The sequence below is a fragment of the Notothenia rossii genome (genome assembly GCF_949606895.1).
Source record: "Notothenia rossii genome assembly, chromosome: 6".
NCBI lineage: Eukaryota > Metazoa > Chordata > Actinopteri > Perciformes > Nototheniidae > Notothenia > Notothenia rossii.
Genome location: NC_136909.1, coordinates 51,938,737 through 51,959,364, shown reverse-complemented (window position 1 = coordinate 51,959,364; position 20,628 = coordinate 51,938,737). Strand labels below are relative to the sequence as shown.

Below are 20,628 nucleotides of genomic sequence, written 5' to 3'. Positions count from 1 at the left end.
TTTACTGTGTGTTTGCGTGTGGGGAGTTTTTTTGTGCGTGCTCTATAGTGCCCGTAATAGTGTTCACTGGAGTCCAGCACCTCAGCACCCCCACTCAAAATACCTTCCCGCGCCTCTGCCTCGTTGATTCACTTTTATGTTATATAACTTTCCTACCTATCTAAAATATGTATTTGTATATTCCACCGCAACAACTATGACACCGGAATATGTCTCTGACAACTCTAAAATGTAGTTTAGCCAATTACAGACCTTCGATAGAAACAGGCTTGTCTGCTCACCTTTCAATTGAAGGATCCTCGTTTTAGTTGTCAGAGATTATTCTAGGCCTCTTCTCCGGACCATTCGTCCGCTTGCCGCTGGTGGTCTCTTCCCCGAAAACACCCCACTCAGACACGTCGGGTCACCACTTGTTGGAGATTTGGAGGATGTTGAAAACCAACCTCGTCTCCGCGTGTCGTTTGCTAAGCTGGGTGAATTCGGGAAAATAAAGGGATTAAGAAACACCAGAATACAAGTTAAACAATAATCCTGCTTTTAATGATATACAGTAACGATACAAAATACAAATACAAAGAAATCACGAAGCACTCTGCAGAGTACTCCGGGCTCAGGTTCTACCCCCCGTGTGAGACAGGTCTCAGGAACGGCCGGTGAAAAACAAGAGCGCGAACCAAAGGAAAACACAGTCTTTCATACTAAAACACAGGAGGAGGAGGTGTACGTGCTTTCCCCCAGAGGTCATCTTATTGGCAGAGACCAACACATGGCCTGTCGCACCCAATCAGTGCGACACAGCAGCTTGTAGCCAGCACACACACATCTCCTTTATGGCCCTTTGTCCCTGAGTCCATCTTCCCGCCTCCTGACTGCCACACACAAGTTAAAAGTATGTTTTAAGATATAGTTGTTATAGTTGGCTAAATATACGTAATACATGTTAATTACTTTCATATCAATAACAACGAGGAACACATTACCTATACTCTTAAGCAGTATTAGAGATGCTTTTCAAATAGTCAAACTTCACACAGGCTTACCTATGGAGAACACACTCATTTGTCCTATAGCCCCTCCATTTGTTTGAGCTATTGTTCACATCTTTACTTCAAATAAAAGGTTTCACATTGTATATTTCCAGCTTCCTTTACATATACTGCTATTATTAACACAAAGTAACTAACCACACACCTCTATTGAAAACAAGTCGATTCCCCTGACAATTGACCTGCTGAACCTCTTCGGAATGTGTCCCTCCCCCACCTCTCTCGTCCCTGTCATAAAAACTGCTTCCATTTCATATAGAGTAATAAAAGATGTTTAAGCTAATTTCTCCACAATGTTTGTAGCCATTTAGTACCCACACATGAAAGAATAAGAACAGAGGTATAGTTGACCAGTAATCATGTAGCTCTTATATTTACTTCAATGAAAACACATACACATCTGCTACAAGATTGTGTCACGCACACCCTTTTTTTTTACGAGGGAAACATTCCAGAGCCTTGGCCTATTCCCAAATAAGGGTGTCCCCTTCTCACCTCTCTCTCTAAACACAAGGAATTCACCTCAATATATTGGGGGAGGGAAAAGATACTTTGTCCCTTCTAATTCAACACACATGAATATATATAAGGTGACATTAAAAGGAATATACCAGATTGAACTTTCCTGTCATACCACGTTACTTTAATCCTTCAAATAATTCAAATAATCCTTCAGTTGTGACAATGACAACATATTTGATCTAATTAATGAGTCTAATTTATATTTATTTATCATATTTATATATGTTTAGTAGCTTGTGGAAGTGCGTTCCAAAATATTTCTTGATCTTGTTTATTGGAATGCATTATTTTGATATTATTTATTTAAATATATCATTTATTTCATAAATGTTTGTATTGCTTTTTCAGTTGAATTATACGTTCAGGGTAATCAACAGTTAAAAAGATAATGTTCAAATTATTATTTGTTTTTTAAAGTTCAATAAATGGATGTTTTCAAAGTCAATGAACAATCGTATTTAATAATTGTGATATCAATTCTTCACCAAAAATAATCGTGATTATGATTTTAACCATAATCGAGCAGACCTAGTATGTGCGTGTGTGTGTGTTTGTGTGTGTGTGTGTGAGAGTAACAAGAGCTATATTCAGAGCTCTGCTGCCTTGGCTACAATCTTTCGTCATTGCTGTTGTATGATTGGTGTTTAACTACTGTATTTAGCATCTACAGCACCTCCGCTTTTAGGGTTGACGTAGACCCAAACGTCGCCCGGAGGTCCCCCGGTGTTGTTGCGGGAGCTGCTGCACTAGCTAACGCTAAACTAGCTAACGCTACATTAGCAAAACAAACGCTGATTTATTTTGCAGCGGGCTTCAAACACGTTCCCCTCCACTGGTTTCAACCAAGCACTAAATTAGATGTTTTCGAAACCAAATACGGTTGAACTTACACTTCCCCATATTTATTTGTAAGTAGATTCGAAAAGCCATGAGTTTCTGACTGCCGCTAGCTAAAGCTTGGTTGCTAGGTTACTAGCTGGGTATTCTCCGATAAGGGGCCGGGGGAAACAAAGTTAGTGTTAAGCTAAACGTTAGCGCATGCTAAACATTAGCGCAAGCTTTTACGGCCTACTCAGTCAGAGTCACGGCCAGACACACGTAGGCTAACGTTTCCCAAAAATAACGTTACATTTTCTAAACTGAGCTACCGGACTGTAGTAACATTAGCCACCCATAACTCCAAGCGGACTAAAGGCTAAAGCTAATGTCTGAATAAAGCATGCTAGCGTTAGCTTATAAGGGCTATCAACAGCCGGTAAGAGTCACAGCCAGAGTCACCGGAAGATAAACTCAGACAAGCGTTAACGTTTCGGTATGTGAAATTATATATATATATATATATATATATATATATATATATATATATATAAACATTAGTTTATCCTTACCAGTATCACATGTGCTCGTTTTCCAAGTGTCAAAGGCTGGATAGAAGCGGATTAAGTCTGCTGGTAACGTAGCACAAAGGCACAAAAACATTTAAGAGGCATTAAGCTTACTTAAAATAATAACCATTTGGAAATGTCATTGCAAATCTTTATAGACATGTTACAAGATTGTATTTTCCTAAGGGACAGAAAAAAGGACTTGAACTCATTTATGAAACAGGGAAAGGAGGGCTTGCCTCCTCTCCATTTACTACAATGTAAATGGTATTTACCCAAAATAATAATTATATTTACCAAATCAGATATGGGAGAGTCCAAATTGTCAATATAATATAAAATGTGATATATTTTGAAGGCCGGAATATTTGTTAATTTAAGTAACAACCAATCTCTCACATTCGACCAAAACAATTCAGAAAAAGGGCATGAGAAAAATAAATGTTCCAACGATTCCTCAGATAAATTACAAAAGGAACATTGTTCCACTTCAAATTTAAATCTTGAATTTAAAAAAGTAGAAACCGGGTAGATTTTATGAACAATTTTAAAATGAGTTTCTTTTGCTTGAGGAGAAATAGGCCATTTTATAAAATAAGATAGAGCTTTTTCCAATACAGATAAAGTGTCTAAATCGGTCCCTTGTGGAAATAAGCCTCTGTTGAAATTGTGAAAAATGTGGGATTTCAGAGAAGCATTAATAGATTTGTTATTCTTAAGAGTATCGCCAATAAATTCTAAATTAGGTAAAACTGATACAACATTTGAGTACAGTAAAGTATTATGAATAATTTCAATAAGTGGTACAGGAATTGCTTTACAGATTTTGTTATAATCTTTAGCAGTACACTTTATATTGTATTTCGTTGAAAAAGCCAAAACATCTAGCAGTTTACCATTGCAATCTAGTAAATCATTAACAAACAAAATACCCCTCTCATGCCAATCACTCCTAAACAAGGATTTTCTGTTTATAATACTCACTCTATTGTTCCATAAAGTAGATCCATGAGGAGAAAAATTGTGGGTAAATACAGGGCCGTGGGAAGTAGGGGTGCTGAGGGTGCTGCAGCACCCCCTGGTGGAGGACAGGGGATCTGCACTTCCACAAGATATAATACCAAAAAAAAACGAATTTTCAGCCTTGATGTAACAACATTCATAATTAAGTAAAGATAACACCCTTTTTTCAACCCGGTTACATTTTCCATTTGCCCTGTACGATGGGCGCTGTAGTGATGAAAGTGAGGGATGTTGGCTTAGCAGGCGCCCGCAACTCACAGCCAAAGTGAGAGAGATAGAGAGAGGGGATACCGCGGGGATACGTTATCTCAGTGAGTCTATCTCAGTGAGTCTCAAACGTTTTGATCACAATTTATGTAAACAAATATTTCCAAGGTACACCTTTATAATTATTAGGATAAATCAAAACAGGTTTGAAATCATTCCAATGTATACTATAGGACAGTAAACCAAAAATATCGTTTAAAACTGGAGAGATTTAAAAATATGCATAAATAAATAAATGTTAACTGGTAAAATAAGATATGAATGAACAATACAAATAAAATAAGTTACATTTATTTGTTATTGGCTATGGTAGGTTATTGGAAATGTTCACATACTTATTTGATTAATAAAATGCAAACCGATCTGTTGTACCCTCTAGATCAGTCTAGTAATTGGGCGCTCAAAGTGCACCAGATTGAAGCATTTGACTTTAAAATGTTAAAAAAATCTTCCCGGGGGAAAACCCCCGGTCCCCCCTAGAGGATGTGAAGTTCACCCCTCCAATTAAAACATGTTATAACACTAAATAAATTTGAAGCCTTGTTATATAAGCTGTCCACCATGTCAATATGTTTCTCTTTTTGTAGTGTATTGGTCTTTTGTAGAGGTTTTTCATTGCCAGCTAAAATCTTGCCTATAGGGCAGCACATTGGTCAGAACCAGCCCTGGTGTCATCCCCACAGCACCCCCCATTTGAAACATGTTCCCGCGGCTATAGGTAAATATCATTTTCCAATAATGAAGTATCTGCCTATGAAAATTTGACAATTTGGTCGGAATCTTATTAACCTCAAAATCAAATTTTAAAAGAAAATCAAACCCTCCTAGACGTTTAAATATGGCCTTTGGAATATGGAACCACATGGATGGGACAAAAAAGCTTTTAACCATTTATTTTAATTGTTCCAATCATCGATTCAAAGTCTAAAGCTTTAATTCCACCTTTATCATATTCTTTAACAAGCTGTGACTTTTTAATGTAGTGAGTTTTATTTCTCCATAAGAAATGGAAAATAATTGAGTTTTTTTTTTTAATATTAGCCGAAGAGACAAAACATGAGTGGCATGGATAAATAAGTTTAGATATACCTTCTGCTTTAGTAAGAAGAACTCTGCCAAAAATAGTAAGATCTCTAGTTAACCAACGACTGAGAGATTTCTTGATATCTGTGATACGGTTACAAATATTAAGATCTTCTCTCTTGATATAATTTTTAGATAATGTTATTCCTAAATATTTCACTTCAGGTACCACTCTAATAGAGTCAATAATGGAATCATCACATGAATGGATAGGGAGTAATTCACATTTTGAAAGATTAAGAGATAACCCTGATGCTTTTGAAAAAATTGAAATTGTGTTAAGAGTTTCCTTTACCATGGATTTATTCTTTAGGAAAATAGATGTGTGCAAATTGACTAATTTTAAATTCTTTGTCAAAGAGGGTAATGCCTAATATTTTGTGATTCTTTATAATAAGCGTTGTTAATACTTGGGTGGTCAGACTAAATAATTTTGGGGAAAAAGGTAAAACTTTAAACCTAGGGCTCATTCCAGGGTTCAAAGATACAGAACTATAGATGTCCGAATAGAGCATCCTAATTATGTTGCAGAAATGTTCACCAAAACCCAGAAATGTCAGAGTTTCCATTAAAAAGGAATGTTCAACAGTATCAAAAGCCTTATAAAAATCCAGAAATAGTACGAGACCTTCAGTATCAATAAACTCCTGGTAATCGAGCATATCCAATATCAGTCTGGTATGGTTATGAATACTTCTGCCCTTTATAAAGGCTGATTGACATTCATCTACTAGTTGATTCAGACCTGAGTTTAACCTGTTAGCATAAACATGTGCTAACAGTTTGTAATCATTACATAGTAGGGTAATAGGTCTCCAATTATCCAACAAAAGATTATTTTTATTTGGTTTTGGAATGAAGGTAATAAGGCCATGTTTCATGGTTGGCGAAAGGTTTCCTGCTGAAATGCAATCTGTGAAAGCCTTATAAAGCATTTCTCGCACATCTGACCAAAAACATTTGTAAAACTCTATGGTTATACCGTCCAGCCCTGGTGATTTGCCACCAGACACTTTTCAGTAATGCGAAAATAATTCTTAAAAAAGTTATCACAATTTTCTTTAGAAAACTTTGAGTTATATAAATTGCTATAAAAAAGTCTAATTTCTTCGTTTATCTGGTCTTGATTTTCAATAGTGACATCATTAATACTCAGTTTTGGGATTTTCTTTTTCACTTGTCTTTGCTTTTCAAGATTGAAGAAATAAGAAGTGTTTTTCTCTCCTTGCTCAATCCATCGGGTCCTTGAACGAATAAAAGCTCCCTTAGCTCTTTCCAAATACATATTGTCTAATTGAGTTTGTAAATTGTTCAGTTTAATTTGCTCATCCAATGATAACTCAGCTTTAAGGCATAAATGATTAATTTCACTTGTCATCTCTTGTCGTTTTCGTTTCTTTAATCTAGAGGAGTATTTACTGGAATTTATCGCAATCTGTCTCACACTAAATTTAAACCATTCCCATTTACTGAGAGATGACATATCCAAAGCCAGAGTTTCTTTTATCAGTTGTTTGATCTTTTTCAAAAATCTGCATTCTCCAAAAGACTAATATTGAATTTCCATATAGGTTTAAGATTGAAACTGAAGTTGCATAGTAAAAAGGACAAAGAGATGACACAGTGATCAGTCAGAGGTAACTTAAATTATTAAGGTCACTAACCGATCTGCCCACATGATCTGCCCCCCTGCCCGATCTGTACTGCGCATGTGCGAGATGGTCTGCCATATTGGACAACTACATACGGCAACCCAAATGGGACACTTGACACAGTGGCCTTTGGCAAAGCAGAAAAAGAATACCCGACTATTAATCTGAGCGAGACAGATTAGTTAGTTAGTTAGATTAGTTATTGTTATATTGCTATTATTTAACAACTCTTTTTATTGGGTTCTTTTATTTTGGGTTAAGTAGATTGTCAGAATAAGTGAGAAATGGATTTAACTTCTGTTAGACAGCTATCATACTGAATCAGTTGTCCCTCCCCCTGGTGCCAGGACCAACAGATCCATCTCTAGGCTCAGCAGCCCTGTCCCCCCATAAGTGTTATATTTTCACAGCTCAGTGTCAGTAAATATTGTGCGGTTAGTTTTGGACTACAAGATAGATGCAAGCCTCTACAGGTAGAGTTATTTAAAGCATAAATGAGTCGATTGGGTTCTGGAGGTGTGGTTACAGCAATTGTGCTTGGTTGGCGTGGCCTGGGCCTGGTGGTGGGGCCCAATGTGATATATTTTCATGGGGCCCAAAATCCCTGGCGTGTATGGCCAGAGGGCAGGACCTATAAACACATGTACTACCCAATAGCATAGTTCCATCCCCTGAAGACAAGGAATGTGTCATAGTAGAAATTTGCAGCCCAATGAAAGAGGAAGCATAAAGCTTTTACATTTCTATAACCCGTGTAAAAATCTTCACATTGAAACTTTACAGACAATAGCAGGGACGAGTCATAGAAGGGAAGTGTGGTGTGGTGATTTTAATGCTCACAACAGCCTATGGGGAAGCATTCAAACAGACAGTAATGGGGATGTTGTAGAACAAATGTTAGAGGAAAGATCATTGTTTTGCCTTAATGATGGACAAAAAACAAGAATAGACGTGAATAGGGGGACACAATCATGTTTGGACCTCACACTTGTGACGGATAGTTTAGTTAAATTGTTTGAATGGAATGTAAAAGTGACTGTACCATAGGAAGTGATCATTACCCAGTTTTCACTATCATCAACACAAATAGGAAGTGAGTATATTTACCAGGTGGTGCTTTGGTAAAGCAGACAGAAATGTAAACTTTGCTCTAAGGAGTCAGCATAATTGTTAGCATTGGAAGGAAGTATAGAGGAGTGCTCAAATCACAATGCACATTAAAGAAGCAGCAAATAAAACTATATCAAAAATAACAACAGAGGGTAGGAAGAAAGTGGTGCCGTGGTGGAATGAGGAATGTAGCAGAGCTATTAAAGAACAAAACAAGGTATTCAGTAACTACAGACCCATAGCATTAACATCACACTTGTGTAAATGGATGGAGAAGATGACATATAGACTATCACATGTCTTAGAACAAAGAGGGTTACTGAGTAATTTTCAGAGTGGTTTTCGCAAAGGAAGATCCACAATAGATGCTTTGGTTAGAGTGAGCAATGAGGTGGGAATACAGTGTAAAGACACTGAAAATGAAAGAGGTTATGGCAATAGTATATTTTGACATTGAAAAGGCTTATGACTCTATGTGGAGGGATGGGTTACTCCTCAAATTAAGTGACAGGTAACAGTAACAGTGGCAGTAACAGGATCATGGCTCAGACAGGAAATGCAGAGTTCAAGTAGGGGCAGAGGTTTCGAAAGAGTTCAATATAGAAAATGGTATTCCCCAAGGGAGTTCAATCAGCCCGATATTATTTAACATTATGATAAATGACATGTTGACTAAGTTGGACGGATGCATCAAATCTGCGTTGTATGCAGATGACGGGGACATATGGATAAGGGGAAGAAATGTTCCATTATGTGTTTGAGAAGATAGGCAAAGCTATAAAGAAAGTGGAGAAGTGGTCATACAACTGGGGTTTCAAACTGTCAGCAAGCACATCTTGCTTCATGACATTTACAAATAAACGCAAGATGGAGACTGAGAAGCTTACATCATATGGAAAGCCGATGAATGAGTTCAATGAATTTAAATATCTGGGGCTATGGTTATATCGTAAATGTACATGGAAAACCCATATTCAACATTTGGAAACAAAATCCCCAAAAGTTTTGAACCTATTAAGAGCGGTGGCAAGATGTGAGGGGCAGACAAACAGACACTAATTGACATCTATAGGGCAATTATTGATAGGGCTGGGTCCAAAGTTCAGGACCTACAATGGCAGCGACCAGATGGATTCAGTCTTTTAACAAAGTTTAATAAAGGAAAAAAGGAGCAACTAAAAAACAATCCACAAAATGAAGGTGGATCTAGTTCACGCTGGTGGCGGCAGCAGGACTCAGGCTGGCTCGAGCAGACACTGGAAAAACAGAGGAAAAAACAAGGTTACTCTTCAACAAAAACAACAAGAGAAAATCACACTAAGCTAGGCTACTACGACATTCAGCTCTACCGAGTGAGACGGAATTATCTGGCACTGGAGTGTGAACATGACCAGGGTTTTATGGAGGAGTTGATTAGATGAGTACAGGTGCTCCTCATTGTGAACCAGCTGAGCCTTCTAACGATCACCACACTGCACAGGAGAGAGAGAGAAGACAGAGGGGAGGGGGAGAAAGCAACACACCTAAACCATAACAGTACTCCCCCCCTAACGGACGCCTCCTGGCGGCCTTCCTGGCTTGTCAGGGAATTCCCTATAGAAATCTTCCAGGAGGGTGTGATCCAGGATAAGGGCCTTTGAGATCCAGGACCGTTCTTCAGGACCATATCCCTCCCAGTCCACAAGGTATTGGAAACCCCGACCACGCCGGCGAATGTCCAGCAGCCGGCATACTGTAAATGCAGGGTGATTATCAATGATCCGGGGGGGGTGGGGGGGGTCAGCTGGAGGAGAGAGTGGACTAGAGACACGTGGAATGAGGGATGTATCTTGAGCAGGAGGAAGGCTAAGGCGGACGACACTGGGATTTATGACATGTTCGATTGCGTATGGACCAATATATCTTGGGGACAACTTGCGCGACTCAGTCTGGAGTGGCAGGTCACGAGCAGATAACCAGACCTTTTGGCCGACCTTGTAGTCTGGAGCGTGGGTTCGGTGGCGATTTGCCAGCTTCTGGTTACGGGCAGCAGTTCGGGTGAGGGCTGCTCGGGCTTCCCGCCAGACTCGGCGGGCACGACGGAGATGGGCCTGGACTGAGGGAACAGTCACTTCCTTCTCCTGGCTGGGGAACAATGGGGGCTGGAAGCCGTTAGAGACCATAAAAGGGGACATACCTGTGGCGGAACTGACCAGGGAGTTATGGGCGTATTCCAACCATGCCAAGTGCGAAGACCAGGAGGCGGGGAGACGGGCAGCGACACAACGTAAGTCTGCCTCCAGGTTCTGGTTTGCCCGCTCTGCCTGACCGTTAGTCTGTGGATGGTAACCCGAGGAGAGACTTGCAGTGGCCCCCAGTGCCTGACAGAATGCCTTCCAAACCCGGGAAGCAAACTGGGGACCCCGATCTGAGACAATGTCCTGGGGAATGCCGTGAAGCCTAAAAACATGGGACACTAGGAGGTCTGCCGTCTCCAGAGCAGAGGGCAGCGGGACATAATGGACAGACTTGGAGAAACGATCCACAATGGTGAGGATGGTTGTATTACCTTCTGACGGAGGAAGTCCTGTAACGAAATCCACAGCAATGTGCGACCAAGGGCGGTTAGGTATGGGTAAAGGGCGTAGGAGGCCAGCTGGAGCACGGTGAGAGGATTTACTGCGGGCACAGACAGAGCAGGCAGAGACAAAAGCCCTGGTGTCAGCAGACATGGTCGGCCACCAAAACTTCTGCTGGATTAGTGTCAAAATTCTGTGAAAACCTGGGTGACAGGCAACTTTAGAAGAGTGCCCCCACTGGAGCACTGGAGATCTCACGGAGGAAGATACGAACAGCCGATCGGGAGGACAGGCTGCTGGAGCAGGATGTTCCTGGAGGGCCTCCTGAACGGTCTGCTCGATCTCCCACCTGGCCGCTCCAACCACACAGGAGGTAGGGATGATGGTCTCAACGGAGCTCCCTTCCACAGGGGGTGAAAACTGACGGGAGAGAGCATCTGGCTTGGTGTTCTTTAATCCAGGGCGGTAAGTCAGAGTGAAATTGAACCTTCCAAGGAACAGTTTCCACCGAGCCTGACGGGAGTTCAACCTGTGAGCAGAATGTAAATAGGACAGGTTCTTGTGATCGGTCCAAATGATAAACGGACATACAGAACCCTCCAACCAGTGTCGCCACTCCTGCAGGGCTAGCACAACGGCTAGAAGTTCCCGATTCCCCACATCATAGTTCCTCTCTGCAGGTGTGAGGCGTCGAGCGAAGTAGGCGCAGGGGTGGAGTCTATGATCCTGGGACGAGCGCTGGGAGAGGATTGCCCCGACACCTAGATCTGAGGCATCAACCTCCACCACAAATTGGAGTTCTGGATCTGGGTGAATGAGGACAGGAGCGCTGGAAAACAAATCTTTTAGTTTACTAAAAGAGGACTCGTCCACAGGGGACCAGGCAAAAGGCAGTTTGATAGAGGTTAACTGGGTTAGAGGGGCAGCAATATGACTGTAGTTGTTAATGAAACGTCTAGAGAAATGTGAAAATCCGAGGAACCTCTGCAGTTGTTTCCTGGTTGAAGGAACTGGCCAGTCCCGAACTGCTTTCACTTTAGCTGGGTCAGGTTTTAACTGCCCCTTTTCAACGATGAAACCCAGGAATTGAACAGATGACACATGAAATTCACATTTCTCAGCTTTAACAAACAGTCTGTTCTCGAGGAGTCTCTGGAGCACACATTTGACATGAGAAACATGATCATCTAAAGACTTAGAAAAAATCAGGATATCATCTAGATAAACAAAGACAAAGTGGTTTAGCATGTCCCTCAAAACATCATTTATAAGGGCCTGGAAGACAGCTGAAGCGTTTGTTAACCCAAAAGGCATGACTAAATACTCAAAATGGCCCAGGTGAGTATTAAATGCTGTTTTCCACTCGTCACCCTCTCTGATGCGAACTAAGTAGTATGCATTTCTAAGGTCAAGTTTAGTAAAGACAACAGCGTCATGCAATGGGCCGAAAGCAGAGTCAATGAGCGGGAGAGGATACTTGTTTTTGACAGTAATGTCATTTAGACCTTTAAAGTCAATACAAGGGCACAGGGACTTGTCTTTTTTGTCCACAAAGAAAAAACCCGCTCCCACAGGTGAGGAAGAAGGACGAATTATGCCAGTGGACAAGGATTCCCCAATATACTTCTCCATGGCCTCTTTCTCTGGCCTGGAGAGGTTGTACAGTCTTTTTGTGGGTAAGGGGGCACCAGGGAGCAACTCAATTGCGCAGTCATAGGGCCTATGTGGTGGCAGAGAGAGGGCACGATCCTTGCTAAACACAAGTTTAAGGTCATGGTACTCGCTAGGAACAGATGAGATATCAACCTCCTCAGCTGGACTAGGGGAAGAAAATTGAGTTTTAGCTGATCCTAGGCAATGTGAGTGGCAGTGATTACTCCAACCAGTAATGGAAACAGTTGCCCAATCTATCTGGGGATTATGAACCTTTAGCCAGGGTAAACCGAGGACAACAGGTGACAGCGGAGAGGAGATAACAAAAAGTTCTACAGTCTCTTGATGATTACCGGACATGGTCAGCGTAATGGGAGCTGTGCGGTGCGTGACCTCAGCTAATAGTCTGCCATCTAATGCTAACACTTCTTTGGAATTAGGCAGTTCAATAGTGGGAATGGACAACTTAGAGATGATGCCAGAGTCAATGAAATTGTCATCAGCACCAGAATCAATGAGGATCTGGAGGGAATATGTGTCCTGTAGCATACCTGGGATTTGAATACGACGACCAGGGGATGAGGAAATGGAAGAATGGCTCACCAGCGTTCCCCTTATGGCTGATGAGCCCGCTCTTTTGGCATCTCGGGGCACCCCGCGATGTAATGACCCCCTTGTCCGCAGTAGTTGCACAACCTCAGACGGAACCTGCGTTGGCGCTCTGCTTCAGTCAACTTCATCCGACCGATCTGCATGGGCTCCTCCTGGTAAGGCGTGGGTTGAGATGCTGGCGAGAACTGCAAACGAACACTGGCGGGCTCCGGAGGTGGGCGAGGAACAGCTGGTGACACACAGGAAAGGGGGGAAGGGAAGAAGGCCCTCTGCCTGACTGACCTCTCCCTACGTCTCTCCCTCAACCGGTTATCTAGACGAATAGCCAGACTAATTAACTCCTCTAAGTCGGAAGTCTCGTCCCTAGCGGCTAATTCGTCCTTGATTTCGTCCGCCAAGCCTCTTAAAAACACACTCTGTAAAGCCGCTTGGTCCCAAGTATACTCTGCAGCTAAAATACGGAAATCCAGGGCATATTGGGAAACTGAGTCTCTTCCCTGACGAAGAGAGAGAAGCTGGCTGCCTGCCTCCTTACCCCTAACAGGGTGGTCAAAAACTTTACGCAGCTCTCCGGAGAAAGCATTATAATCAGAACACAGGTAAGGCTTGTTAGAAGAAACTGCCAGCGACCAAGCAGAGGCTCTCTCAGAAAGAAGGCTCATAACAAAAGCTACTCTAGACTGATCAGAGGCATATGTAACTGGCTGCTGACTGAAAACTAACGAGCACTGATGAAGGAATTGGCTGCATGTCCCTGGATTACCTGAATACCTAGCGGGGATGGGAATATGTGGCTCCCGGAGACCTGGACTCAGTGTTGCTGGATGAGCAGACGGTGAAACGGGAGAGGGAGCTGGAGGGAATGGAACAGGATCTTGGGTAAGCCGGGTCGCCACGTCTTCCATGCGGCCGCTCAGCTTAATCATACCCATCGTGAGTTGGTCAAGCTTTTCATTCAAGCTTCTCAGGACGGACTCGTGCTGACCCACGAGCGCCCCCTGTGAGGAAAGGGCCTGCCTAAAAAAATCAGTCTCTGCCGGGTCCATGTTTTTTGGCCGGATAATTCTGTTAGGGCTGGGTCCAAAGTTCAGGACCTACAATGGCAGCGACCAGATGGATTCAGTATTTTAACAAAGTTTAATAAAGGAAAAAAGGAGCAACTAAAAAACAATCCACAAAATGAAGGTGGATCTAGTTCACGCTGGTGGCGGCAGCAGGACTCAGGCTGGCTCGAGCAGACACTGGAAAAACAGAGGAAAAAACAAGGTTACTCTTCAACAAAAACAACAAGAGAAAATCACACTAAGCTAGGCTACTACGACATTCAGCTCTACCGAGTGAGACGGAATTATCTGGCACTGGAGTGTGAACATGACCAGGGTTTTATGGAGGAGTTGATTAGATGAGTACAGGTGCTCCTCATTGTGAACCAGCTGAGCCTTCTAACGATCACCACACTGCACAGGAGAGAGAGAGAAGACAGAGGGGAGGGGGAGAAAGCAACACACCTAAACCATAACAATTATGAGGACAACTCTGGATTACGGGTGTATAATATATGCAACAGCAGCAAAAACGTCATTACTAAAAATGGATAGATTACAATATAAAGCGTTACGGTTGTGTATAGGTGCAATTAAGTAAATAATTATCACAAATACCTCAAAATATACACAGATGGTTCTAAGAACAAGGAAGAGTGTGTTGGAGTTGGTATATATGTCCCAGACTTTAAAATATCGATTTCAAAAAGAGCGTCTGATCAATTATCAGTGTATACAGCAGAAATGCTGGCTGTAATAATAGGATTGCAGTGGGTTGAAGAGGTCAGAACAGATATGGTGTTGATATGCACAGATTCATTATCCATTTTAAAAAGCATACAGTCAACAACAACTGTCAGAGAAGAATTACTCATAGAACTTAATCATAGCTTGTTAAGTCTTCACAGAGGCGGTATAGATCTTCAGTTCTGCTGGGTGACTGCACATGAGGGGGTGAAAGGGAACGAGTGTGCTAACAAATGAGCAAAACGTGCACTACAAAAGGAAATAACATGACCAGTTCAACTTGGAAAAGGAGAAGTAAGCACTAATTAAGAAAAAAGGGATGGAGATCTGGCAGAAAAGGTGGGAGAAAGACCAGAAAGGCAGTTCAAAAGACAATCACAATTAATATTTATAAAGAAAGAAACGGGATGGAGGAAATCATGATAGCTAGACTCAGACTGGATCACACAGCATTGAATGTTACTCTATGTCATGGGGAAAAGTAAGTAACAGTGACAAGTGTAGGAACTGTGGAGTTAAAGAAAATGTGGAACATATCATATTACACTGCAACATGTACAAAACAGAGAGGGAAAAACTAAGAGACAGGGTCAGAGAGGCAGGAAGGGAGTGGAGCCTGATTGGGATACTGGGAACAGAATGTGAGGGGGTAAGAGCTATCGGGAAGGCCATTCTTAAGTATTTGAGTGAAAATGGATTGATTGGAATAATTTAAAACACCGTAAACACAGTGGTATAATTCCACAAGTGGTGATATGATGATATGATGATACACACTCTTGTACAGTAGGGGGCGGTATGCACCTTAAAGTTGTTTGCAATCTGCCTAAAAACCGAGAGAAGAAGAAGAACAGTCTATGTTATACATCCATGGAATGAGCAGACACATGGCAGCAACTTTCCCTCTGCTTCATTTATTTCTCCTGTTCAACGGGTTAGTAGTGTGTACACAGATTATGTGATATTTGGATCTAAGATATGTGTTTGAAACTGTTTTAGGTGTAGTTTAATGTCATTCTGTGAGCTACGCCACTAGCGTGTGGCTAATGGCGTCCGCTAGCTTCATTAGCACAGGCTGTTGCTCCCTGAATAACGTAGGGCTCTACTTACCATGTGTATGACTCCCGTGCACTAGTTTGGCTTACATTTCAAGTTTATTCTGTTTGTAGAAATATGTGAAATGCTGGTCTGAGGTCATAATTGTTCATATTATTTAAATGCAAAAGCGCTAATGCTATGCTAATATTGTGCCTGTACAACATAGCCATTTTAAAGTGAGTACAGTCAACCGGGTTGTGTGTGTGTTATCTGTTATCACTGTATTATATACTGTAAATGAAAAAGGCTTTAATCCTTCATGAAAGTCATATGGCATGTGGATTTATGTCCATTTTTGATTAGAGACAAATATGTCATACGGTTATTTTGATTTTCTAAATGTATGATTACATTCTCAGTTAGCTTCAGGCCTCACTGAGGCGAAGTATTGAGGTAGAAAGCTGGTGAAGTCATTTCCTGCCGTCATTATATTCTGTTTGCACAGATAATAAACCTGGTTGGCAAGAAGGAAGTCGTTTTCATTCAACACAACGCAGAGATACATCTGGCATCAAACGGCAGCAACTTTCCCTCTGCTTCATTATTTTCTCCTGATCAACAGGCTTATTATCTGATTACCAGCTCTGCACAGCGGACTTGTAACACTAGCAGCAGTGGAGATGGAGCATCAGAACCCGGAGGCTTCTACTCTTCTTCTGAAGAATACAGCAACAAGGATCCATTTGAAGATAGGTAAATGTAAATATTACAGTAGCCTAATAGTGTACTTGCATTGTGTGGGTGCAAGGGTGTAAGGGTGTAACTTTAGTTTGAGAAGTGGGGGGGACACAAAACAGGGTGTCCTCCGCAATGAAACATTTTCTCAATTTAATTCCATTTCCTGCCTTTCTACAAATATATTAGGGACTATAGTGTTAACAAATCCAATAAAAATGTGTAGTGTATATAATGAGTGTGCACACTTATCTAGTATCCTATCCATGTGTACCTGTTTTATTTGTGATGACCTCACATCCTCTTGGGCGGGTACTAGTATATATTTCAATCATCAAAAATCCATTAGAATATGCTCACAAGCAATAACACATATTTGATCAACTCCTCTCTCCTATCTTTATCTAACCTAGTCTGCATTCTTTCTTTTTATTTATGCATATTTTACTGATCACTCCCCTTTCAAACTGTTTTTTATTTTGTACTGACCTATTGCACACAGTGGAATGATTTATTAACTCATTTTATATACAACTAATATTACATAGATGGAAATATTTGTTGACAAAGATGATCAAACCGTTTCAGACCCACTGAGATAACTTAGACTAAAGTTTACAATCTAATAGTCCTTTACCTCCCTGAGCTGACGTTATCTCTCTCAGTCCCACAGGAGAGAACTCTCCCTCTCCTTATTGTTGAAACAGCTTCTAATCTCCGTTAGCTCCGAGCTAGCACCAAATACTAACAACGTCTCTCTTTCTATCTCTCAGCTGCTGCTGCTGCTGCTCCTCCTCCTCCTCCTCCTGCTGCTGCTGCTGCTGCTGCTCCTGCTCCTGCTCCTGCTCCTCCTCCTCCTCCTCCTCCTCCAGAGAGAATTTTATTTTGAGTTGTGCATTGTTATTTGTGCTTGAGAAACATTCCACTTGAACTTTATCTTAACAAACTTAGTAGTAATTATTGTCCTATATATTTTTTCTGATTTCACAGCTGCCTAGGCCTAGCAGCAACAAGAACCTCCATTTGTCCCTGCCCCCAGGTCAAGATCTACCGTGGCTCAAGGGCCTTCACCAGAGCCATCACCACCAAGGACCAGAGGACCATCATCACTACAGTGGCCTCCATCTCCATCTGCCACAAGATTAAGATACACCTCGGTACAAAGGCCTCCACCACAGCCATCACGATCAACCCAGCCAGCAAAGAAGTCTCGCCTAGCAGACGTACCTCCCACACAGCCACCAGCATCAACCTGGGACAATCACACCTACCTCCCTCCAACACAGCCACCAGCAACCCATGCACCATCACTTACACAGCAGCCAGACCCCCTGTCCTGGAAGACAGACAAAGACACTGCTCCCCCTGTCTTTACATTTATAATGAATAATTGGTTGAAAAAGTTCTGATATTGTAAATATTGAGATTTTACAGTTTCTTATGTTAACATAAATTGTTGCTTGAATTTTTTTTTTTTCTAATGCTCAATTTGTATTTGTACACATCACATGAACCTTGGTATGGAATATGAAGTCATGAATCAGTCCTGATGTAACTTTTCTATGCTGAAAGCAGAGGGATGGAACTATTTTACACATGAATAACATTTCATTTCATCTATATAGGCCTATAGTGTAATTCATATAATTATTTCACTACTTTTGTAAACCAAATCTAAAACGCCCCAAAAAATAGATGAGATGAGTAAATGTGTTTTCACAAGAGTTTTGAGGTTTTCCAAAAATCGGATTTCTCATTTTCAGCTAAGTATCTCATAAGACAGTGCTCTAAGGTGAGTGACTTGCATCTCTTTTGATAAGTAACATATGGGGTGCCATGTTATAAGAAGTACATTTAAAAGGTGATATAAGGAGACGTCTACATATCGAGAAAATATCCTACTCCAGAGGGTTAAGGAAAAGCGTAAGGCAATTGTATTTTTTATATATATATATTTTATATTGTTTGATTTATTGATTATATTCAAAGGAAAATTAAAACTTGGTCCCCTGAATCTGGAATAATATTCAATTTACAGCAAAGCCTAAAAATGTCAGGAACTTTTCATCTACAGATTGCTTTGGTCTGGCTTTACTCTTCACTGATTGGTTACAGACACTTTAAACTTGGTGGCTATGGAAATCAGAAGGAGGGGCTAATTATCATATTAAAAAACGCGCATTTTACGCGCGTTTCTAGACGCATCAAGAACGCGCGTAAAACGCGTTTGGTGGCACTTTAGGCTTTTATGACAGAGATTTGCCGCCATACAAGGCTAGTGGAACACAATCTCCAATATGGAACTATGGAAAGCAGTTGATATGATGGCATTTTAACACAGCTGGGGAACAGCTGTTTAAAGTGAACAGATACATACACAGCTGCTCTGCGCATACAATTATGGGGTATATCTACACATTTTAATATGGAATAAGTCATTGCTTCTTATAACATGATTGTAATATATTATTTACATTCACAGTTAAATATCTCATACTTCTAATCCTTTGTTTTAAGCTGCTGTACAGTGTGGTATGAACATATATAAGAGGATAAATCCTGTCGCCTAGCTGTCCACATTCAGGCTCACGTTGTGTTTGTATGGTCTATACATGAAAACAATATGAGTGGTACAGATGAATGACTGCCATTCTCCTAAAGTGTGTTAGTTAGGATTAAATAATTTCTTTACATTGGCTTAACATCCGTCATTTAAACAGTGGCACATTCCAAACTACAAAGAACACTTCTGATATGTGTAGCCATTTGTTTTTAACTGAAAGGTGTGTTATATACTCTTTTGACATTATAGTTTTTCTTTCTGTTGGAAAAGATGGTTATTCTCAATGACTTTAAATGTGTAAAAACTAAAAAATGAAGACCCCCTTTATGTGAACACATGATGTGTGAGTGTGAATGAAGACCAGTGAGAGGCCTCTGAGATGAGCTGTGTGAAGCTGACCTCACAGCTCCAAACCTGAATTTATTCCATTTCAACATGTACATATAAATTACAACCACAGAGATTCTTAGATTAAGTGTTCTGAGTGTTCTGTTCGTGATTACAGACAGTTAACAACATTAAATCTTTACAGAGTCAGAACCATGAGAAACCTGCTGATCTGTCTCATACTGTCAGTCCTCACATCAGCTTTATCAAACCACATTAAAGGCTTAAAAATACTTCAAAAAGAACAAACAAAACTTTAGAAATACAGTTAGATTCAAGTTCTGTAAGAGACGTAAAAACAACATCAAAATGAAATTTACTCTAAGTGCAAACAAAGTGGGATTCATCTGACGAGAACCTTTCACAACCCTTCCTTATTTACACATTACATACAGAACGCATGGCTTCATTCACAATTCTTAAAGAAAAGCTTGGAGCAGTCAAATCTGCAGTACAGGATGGAACAAACTGCTCTGCTATGCGTGTCCGATCATCCGCTCTGATTTAAGGTAGCTTACTAATTCACATGTTTTATGCAAAATACACCAACAAATCTTGCATCAACATTAGATTTGAAAAATAACATATTGCAGGATAAAAAAGAATATGCTGCTTAAAATAACAAAGCAAAACAGCCATTAATTGACGTCATTACAGAAGATTTCCATGTGCAGTGAAAATAGGTACGTATTTGTTTCTGAAATGAACACAAGCACAGAGGTGAAACTTTGAAGTTACTAAAAGGTTGAATGTACACATATCAATGATCAGCTGGTTCCTAAGCAAGTTGTGTGTTTCATGGGAAACATGGAAAAGCCACTTCCTTGTTCTTTGACAAACTGCCCTTAAAGTGGTTGTTTTCTCCATTTTAAGAAGTAGTACATGTGTCAAATAGTAGATGTCCTCTTTTTAAAACTTGGTGTGTTTGGTTGCAGCCTGACTCCACTGTGGTGCTTAGCACAGTAGACCTGCAGGAAATGTATGGCGTTATATTTGTGCCTCTATCCTGAGCACGCAATGAAACATGTTGAGCATAGAAAATGCGATTGAGCGCGCACTTGAACATTTTTGAGCACAGAGAAATATATTTTCTCTCATAAAACTCCTGCCCCGTGCACAAGCAGACCGCTGCACGCGCTCTCTCTCCCTCGCTCGCTCGACCTCTCCACCCTGTGCGCGTTTAGCTTTGCCTGCGCTCGCTCAA

At 40.9% G+C, this 20,628-nt stretch overlaps 2 long non-coding RNA genes across 3 annotated transcripts in view; both read left to right on the top strand.

Moving 5' to 3' along the window:
- The first annotated feature begins 1,503 nt into the window (after nucleotides 1-1,503).
- The window catches only part of LOC307045356, a 138,919-nt gene continuing 119,794 nt past the window's right edge, over nucleotides 1,504-20,628 (top strand). The window contains exon 1 of the long non-coding RNA XR_013809883.1: nucleotides 1,504-1,721. This is a non-coding gene — a long non-coding RNA (uncharacterized lncRNA). The remainder of the gene's footprint in view (nucleotides 1,722-20,628) is intronic.
- LOC307045352 lies at nucleotides 15,489-17,939 on the top strand. Of its 2 annotated transcripts, none has more exons than XR_013809878.1 (3): nucleotides 15,489-15,635; nucleotides 16,362-16,492; nucleotides 17,248-17,939. It is a non-coding gene; the product is annotated as an uncharacterized lncRNA (long non-coding RNA). The 2 variants fall into 2 exon arrangements; XR_013809879.1 differs by having other exon boundaries at nucleotides 15,621-15,635; nucleotides 16,245-16,492.